This window comes from Amblyraja radiata, chromosome 10, assembly GCF_010909765.2.
Source record: "Amblyraja radiata isolate CabotCenter1 chromosome 10, sAmbRad1.1.pri, whole genome shotgun sequence".
Classification (NCBI taxonomy): domain Eukaryota; kingdom Metazoa; phylum Chordata; class Chondrichthyes; order Rajiformes; family Rajidae; genus Amblyraja; species Amblyraja radiata.
The window spans coordinates 33,316,506-33,324,821 of record NC_045965.1 but is presented as its reverse complement, the minus strand read 5'-3'; positions in this window follow the sequence as shown (position 1 = coordinate 33,324,821).

Here is an 8,316-nt window from a genome sequence, read left to right as displayed (position 1 = left end):
CAATTGTTCGATGAACGTTAGGCATTCGTTAATTCAATTTAAAATACTGCACACTCTACTATTCAAAGTCGAAACTGAATAAGATCTTCCCAAATTTATCTCCTATTTGTGATAAATGTATTCTTCAGGAAGCAACTATAACACATTCCTTTGCCTCTTGTATAAAGTTACATAATTTTTGTAGAGGAATTTTTGAAATTTTTTCAAAAACACTAAAAACAAAATTGGATCCCGACACGGAATTGATTATTCTAGGTATGTCAGAAGCCTGCTCTATCATTATTTCAAAGACGTTTCCTTAATTATGGCCTGATAACGGCAAAAACACTAATACTCAAATTTTGGAAACATACATCTGTCCCTACTCTTAAGATGTGGATTACAAACATGTCTGAGACGCTACATCTTGAAAATATTAGACTTGTCTTAGCAGAAAAACCAGATCACTTTTCGAATGCATGGATACCATTCATTGATTTATTACAAGGATAGTATGGTACAACACAACTTTGGAGTTAAATTACGGGTTGGGTGAGATGGGTGGGGAGGGATGCTTGGCAGGTATATCATCACTTTTCTCTTTCTTTCTCTTTTTATCTTTTTATTTTTCTTACTTTTTCTATTCCTTTCTTCTTTCTTTCATTTATTTATTCACTCTTTGGCCACCACTTTGGTAGTCTAGGGGTTCTATCTTTACACATTTCACTTTTTCTCTGTCTTGCTTTCTCTCCTTTCTTTTCTTCTAACTATAGCTAAAAGTTAAAATTGAAGCTGTACAATAACTATTATTTCATAATCCATTGGTTATATTTTTGTACATTTACTTCTAATAAAGAAAAATTTTAAAAATATAAAAATAATTTTTAGATCAATACTGCTGAAAAAAATCCAATTTAACCAGGCTTTGTAATCATAAATTAAAAATTTAGATAATTGACATTGCTTTGTTAATGTATGGTCAAGAAACGTTTTTTCCTGTAGTTATCCATATTGATACTTTCACATAACTTTTCACGTTGGCCAGCCAACAAAGCCTGATTAAGTTTGTATCGAAAGGAATTGCAGATGTTGATATATATACCACAGATAGACACCAAGTGCTGGAGTAACTCAGTGGGTCAGGCAGTATCTCTGGAGAAAAAGGATGGGTGACTTTCGGGAAGGAAGGGTACCGACTCGAAACGTCACACACTCTTTTTCTCCAGAGATGCTACTTGACCCGTTGAGTTACTCCTGATTAAGTTTGTTTGGAAACAACACTACTAACACAAGTGGGTCCCCACGCCTTTCCCCATTCCTAGAAAGTGACATGTATTTCACCTATGTTGTACATGACCCTCAGGATTTAAGGCAAAGGTGACTCATTTAAAGTGAATCAAAGGATTACATTAAACTACAGCATGTCTGCTGTGTTCAGGAAAACACACCTATTTCGGCTCTATTGTAGTTCCCAGTCCTGGTTTGATATTGGGGTGACAACCTGAAATTGAAATCTCCACTGGCCAGGGCACTGCTAAAAGGCAAGTGCAGCTCAATCAACATATTTAAATGAGTTCTGAGGTCAGTTCCATTGCAAGAAAACATATTGTGATCAGCAAAAGCTAATTGGTAGACAAGTATAGGGATAGTGCCAGAAACCTAATCCTATTGCATGAAGCCTTAACCTACTCTCAAAGGGCTGAATGGCCTACTCCTGCACACATTTTTCTATGTTTCTACCCGATGAATATAGACATTGAACTAACTGTTACCAAATTGGACTGGAAACTAAACGTGGTTAGGCAGGTTGATGTATTTTAGCAAATCTTCGCTGGCTGTGTTCCATTGCTGCTGGCAACACATCACTGTTAATAAATATTTTATTTTTGTTCCTGGTTTAAATAGTTCAATTGATAGTATGTTATTAAAGAGTTTACACATTTTCCTGTGAGGAAAGATCTATTTTGGACAGATATTTTAATTAGTTTTTATTTACATTTTGGTTTGCAAAAATGGATTGTTAAATTATTTTTTAATTCCATATTATCAGAAACAGGTGATCATGCCATGTTAACTTCATGACTAATACAAAACTAAGGCATTTAGCTATTATTCAATTACAAATTCACAATTCCAGATAGATTAATATTTACCTTTATTATAACAAATTGAGTGCTTTCTTATCTACAAAAGCAGAACACTCCAGCTGCTGGAAGTGAAAAGAAAATTGCTGTTGCTTAAAGAGTATCTGTGGGCGGAAGTTAAACACAAACATTTCATGACTAGTTTCATTTTGTGTTTGAAAAGGTTGTAGGGTCAGGTCCCATGCTTAGTATGTGAACACATAAACTAGACAGTGACCTCAATGTACCTCCAAGGGAGTTTAGTTTAGTTTATTGTCACATGTACCAAGGTACAATGAACAGATTTTTGATCCATGCTATCCAGTTAACAGAAAGACTATACATGATTACAATCGAGCCGGCCACAGCCTCCTTTACACATTAAAGGGGCACAAGAGCAGCTGGCAAAAATAGCATTTATTGCCCTTCTCTAATTAGCATAAAGAAGATGGTGTGAGTTACATAGAACCATTTCAATTATTCTTACTGAGGATAGTTAAGGAGCTATAGTTTTAATCCTTGTGTGAGTGAAGGAAAGGTGATATATTTTGAATTTGAAGATAATGCATAACTTTGGGCAGAAGTTGAAGGTGGTGTTATCGTATGCATGAACACCATGGTCTTCTATGGTGGCAGAGGTTATGAGTGAACTGTTGGAGAAGCAAGGGGAATTATTTGACGTGAATTTGTAGTGGATACATAGAGCAGCCACAATGCACCAGTGGTGGATGAAGTGTGTGCTTAGGGTGTTAGTTAACTTGCCAACCAAAGGGATGGTTGATCCTGAATGGTATTGACTTGTTTGGATGCTATTGGAATGGACCCCTCCATTAATTTGTGTAAATTATTGTGGGGTTTGTTTTTTTGGATGATTACACTTTTCAGGTGGATGGAAATGATCTCATTACAGGATTTCAATGAAGAGTGGGTGAATTGCAACCAGATCAATAGCAATCCCTCATACAAGACGTGCACCAACTTTCAAACGATCATCATTGAAGGAAGGCTGGTTTGTAGTGATGATCAAGGCTACGTTTTTAGTTAGTTTTGTTCGTCGTTTTTTCGGAGAAATGGACTTCTTATTGTGGGGGGAAGGAGGTAACCTTACTTCTAAGGTCCCTACCTGGTCGGTGAGGCAGCTTTTTCTCTGGGCTGCCCGTCGACCCGTCCTCGTGGCCTACCAGCGGGCTTGGAGCACCGTTTCCTGGTGGAGACCGCCCAGCACCTCGGCTTCGGTGGCGGCACAGCGCTGGAGCGCCATTGCGGAGCGGAGCGGGCGATGCCTTGCCTGGGTCGCCGCACTGGATCGACGCGCTGGAGCTCCGGTGAGCTGGACCGCCGAGAGCAACACCTCCGGGCTGTGGGTCTGCGGAGCGGAGCGGGCGGCGCCGACATTAACATCGGGCGCCTGGGAGCTCCAACTCGGTGCGTCCTTGTCGGCTGCGGAAGCCGACAATCCCCTGCTAGGAAGCGGCCATTCCAGGTGGCCCAGCCGCTGTGAGGACTCTCCCGACGCCGGGGCAAGACCACCCGGCTAGAACGGCCAGGAACATCGGGCTTCCGTTGAGGCAACAGCGGAGGCCTTAATAGGCCTGACTTTTGGGAGAACTGGGGTTGGGGACTGGACTTTTGTGCCTTCCCCCACAGTGGTAACCACTGTGAGGGGATGATTTTTCTGTGTGTAAGGTACTTTGTTAGTCTGTGTCCAAGATGGCTGTCGGAAGAGGGAGTGGACGCTGGCGTGCTTTAGCTGCCGCTGCTCTCTCTGCACATTGTGTTTTTTTTGATTTTTTGATTTTGTGTCTTTGGAGCGATTTCTATCTTTAATTTGTGTATTGATGATGTCCTTATTATTTATTTTTCTCCGACTATATGTTTTTATTTCTCTTCTGTTTAATCTTTGTAAAGTGATCTTGAGATTTGAAAGGCGCCCGAAAATAAAATTTATTATTATTATTATTACGTTCACAACTCTCTACAATTTCTTGCAGTCTTGGATGGAGCTGTTTCCAAACCATGCTGTGAAGCATCCTTTTAAGATGCCTTCTACAGCCCATCTGTCGAAATTGGTGAGGATTGTTGGAGATATGCCGAACTTCCTAAGTCTTCCAGGAAGTAAATGCGTTGGTGTGCTTTGTTGGCCATGGCTTTGATGTGGCTAGTCCTGGACAATTGCAGTCCTGGAGCTTTTTACCTTCTCTACTTCGTTACCATCAATGTAGACTGGGTTTGCATACTGCTTCACTTCCTGATGTCAATCACAATCTCTTTTGTCTTGCTGACATTGAAGGAGGTTGTTGTACTCACTTGTTTGCTTCATCTGTGAAAAGGAAAGGAATTTTAGTTATCAAGAGATATTGGCCAGGCTGGTGTTGTTTCCTTTGCATTTTTGTATTGGCAGAAAGAAGGAGAGACAATGTAGATTACGTGACATGAAAGAGAAGATGGCTCTTTTCCATGAGACCACACTGCTGTCTGACAATACAGGTTAATGTTGAGGGCGCAGAAAATGTGGCTCACGTCTGTCATTTTGGGTTTCATCTCTTGGAGAAGGCAAAGCAACAATGATGAAATTCACTATCTTCACTTTGGCGCTGGCTTGAAAGGCCGAATGGCCTATTGTCTATTGTCTATTGTCTAATTGATAAAAGAAAGATTTGAAAATGAGAACCTCAGACACGATACTCAAGGCAGCAATAATTCTCGCTCTCCTTAATGCTTCAGAGAACTGGACCACTGCAGCAGGTATCACGAAGCACTAATGAAACACAATAAACAGAATCTCCACAAAATCCTCAGTTATTTAATTATCTGCAGCCTCAACCTCTCAAATTTGTCCATATCTTTTGTGAAGCTCATGTTTGATTCCCTTCAGTCTGGTTTCTGCTTCCATCACAGAACCAAAGTAGCTCCCCACTGAGCTACTCCAGCTTTTTGTGTCAATCTTTAGCTTCTCTTACAGCTGTTTGTGTTTGTGGCAAAGATGAATTGCCCTTTGACATGGTTGACCTCATCCTAAGTTGCTCTATGATCATCCAGCTAGGTGGCCATGCATTCACCTAGTTCCACCATTATCTATTCAGCCTGAACCAGATATAATTATCCAACTACCCCAAAGATCTATTCTCATTTAGACATTTTTCATTTATAGGCTGGATTTTAGCAGTCACCTGAAATTACAGTCAGTTTTCACACATACGCTGATGCTATACAGCTCTCCCTCTCAAGCTCTCTACTTTTAGATTGCAAAATTGATTATCTGGCATCCAGTGCTGTATGATTAAAGATTTCTCCAACTGAGTGTTGGAAGACAAAAACCATTATCTTCAAACCCATCATAAACTTCATTCCCCAGACAAATTATTTATAATCTTTGATATCATATTTGATTCCGTGATAAACTTTAGATCACGTAACTGTGCTGTCACCAAGACAGTTTCCTCCATCTTTGCCCGACTTCATTCCAGCTTTAGCATAACTGCTGCTGAAATTCTCACCCTGTCTTTTTCACCATTGTAGGTGGCTGGCCTTCCTCATCTGTAATGCTGAGGACATCCAGTTCAAACCTCGATCACCTATCACCTCTCGACTTGGTGGCCTGCCCAGCTCTTGGCCATCAAATTTTCAGTTTTGTTAAGAAATTCCTTCATGAACAGACCTCTTCCCAGCGCTATAATCGTTTCCAAGCCTCTGCGTACTTTGTACTGGTGATATTTACTGGCTTCCACCGTGAATAAATACAAGAGTTTGTTAAAATTGCGTCTAATATAGAATTGTGTCTATCCTCGGTTTAAACCAGCATTGGCAGTTCCTTCCTACACAGAGTTGATTACAAGTTATATCAGTCTAGCACTTCTGTAGGAACAGCATCCACCCATCTTCTGCAAAAGAAAGCCATACTTCACGGGGAAAATAAGCTAATGGTAGATTTTTTTGTGGAATATTTTATACTTTTCCTTATCATTGACAAAGCAGAATAGTTTAACATAATTGCCTGAAAATTGAATTTCATCCCTTAGTCAGTGCTTTAAACATATGCTGTCATGGCCCAATCAAATCCCATGGAAAAAATTGCTATGAAGTTAGAGAAATACTTATCACATATAAGGCAGTGCCAGTTTCCACGTAGAATTATGCATTAACTTGAGCACTGTTGTTCGCAATAGGAGCTGAATGAAAAACATCCCGCTCCCATGCTTTGCTGCACTGTTCTCTGACAATAATGTAAGATCTTAAAGAAACTCTCCCTAAGGCTGATGTAGAACAGCTGCATAAAAGGTCACGATGGAGTTTGAGGGAAAGTGTGGGCGAGAGGTGATGCGTGTGTTTGTGTGACCACACTGTGGTATTTTCCAATCGAGACCCATATTGTGAATGGCCCCACACCATTACGAGGTGCAGGACGATCAATGACGCAGAGATTACAGCAAGTGAATAATACCAAGAAAGCTTACAATCGGTGAGGGAACAAACAGCGATGAGATTTCAGAAATCCTGAAAAAACAAGCTGACAAGACATCAAGCTATCAGTGTCAGTATGGTGTTCATCCACCGACATCTCTTTGGGGATTTCAGTGTGATGTATTCCTATTTGTTTTTGTGATTGTTCAACAGAAGTTAAAGGTTGAACCCAAAAGCTTTATTTATTTTTTCCTGGCAATTGAAGAAACATGAAGTGGTTAACTTGTGACATCAATTAAGTGCAGGACTGATGCCAGGAAAACATTAGCTTGTGAAGGTACGGTATTCGTGGCTGAGCTATTTTCCTGAGGGGCATAATTTTATCTGGATATTAGACTAAGTGGGACCGGTTGGGAACCTGTCACATGGGAGGCCTGGTCCCCCAACGCAACCCATTCCTCAATGCAATATTCCAACACTCACCCGTTTCCTCCAATGCAATCCGTTCCCCCAACACAATATTCCACCACTCAACCATAGCCCAGAACTGCACAGGCACGGCTCATTTCCCCTCATCCCCCGGAACTCCCTCCCCCTCCTCTTCACCCTCCCTATTCTTTCCCCTCTCCTCCTCCCCCCAATCCCTCCCACACCTCTCCCTCCCTTTCCATTCCCCTACCCTCAGTCACTCCCTCCCTCCCTCCATTACTCCTCTCCCCTCCCTTCCCCCCTATCCCTCCATCCCCCACCTCACCTCCCCCACTGCCCTCCTCTCCCTCTATTCCCCATTCCGTAACTCCCCCACTCCCCCCTTCTCTCCCTCTATTCCCCCTCCTCCCCCACTCTCCCTCCTCACCCCCACTTTCCACCCATCCCTCTCTACCCCCTCCTCTTCCTCAATCCCCCCCACTCTCCTTCCTCACCTTCCCAGCACCTCGAGGGTGCCACTCCTTTCCCTCCTTGCATGCCTGGAGGAGCAGCAGCCATCGTCCTCAGAGCCAGGCTGAGCTGTGTGGAATGAGCTTCCAGTGGAAGTGGTGGAGGCAGGTTCGATTTTATCATTTAAAAATAAATTGGATAGGTATATGGATAGGAAAGGAATGGAGGGTTATGGTCTGAGTGCAGGTAGATGGGACTAGGGAGAAATAAGTGTTCGGCACGGACTTGTAGGGCCGAGATGGCCTGTTTCCGTGCTGTCATTGTGATATGGTTATATGGTTAAGCAACCAGGTCTCGGATCCTCGGCGCGGCCTCGGGCAGCAACCTTCAGCCTCAGCGCCCAGACATCGGATCCTCGGCATGGCCTCTCCCCGCCCCCGCCCACACGCCGCCGCCCACAGTTGCAGCCCCAGCCCCAGTCTCAGCGCCAAGGCGGCAGATCCCCGCGGGCTCGGAGCAACAGTAAAATGGAAGTAATCTTACCCGCGTCGCTGTTGTGAAAAAAAGATGGCAATCTGAATTCTGGAAAGGCCCCAACTGCGCAGGCGTGGCTGAGAACCCGTTGGGTGCCCTTTGTGATGCCAGTAAAGACGCGCATGCGCGGGTGGGGGCGCTGGTTTGTTAATTTGTTTTAAACGTTAATAACTTTTAAAATATACCATCAATCTGAACAAAACTTGTTTCATTTACACCACAGGACAATAGTGAGTAAGGTGGGCCAAAATTGGAGTGTTATTGTGTATTGTTTTTACACAAATAGAAGTACAACACAAAACCCGCAAACAGACAAATAAAATGAGAGTATTCTAAAATGCACGATTAAAACGTGCAAAGCAGGTTCTATTTGCCCAATATTAAATTTTCAGTTATACTG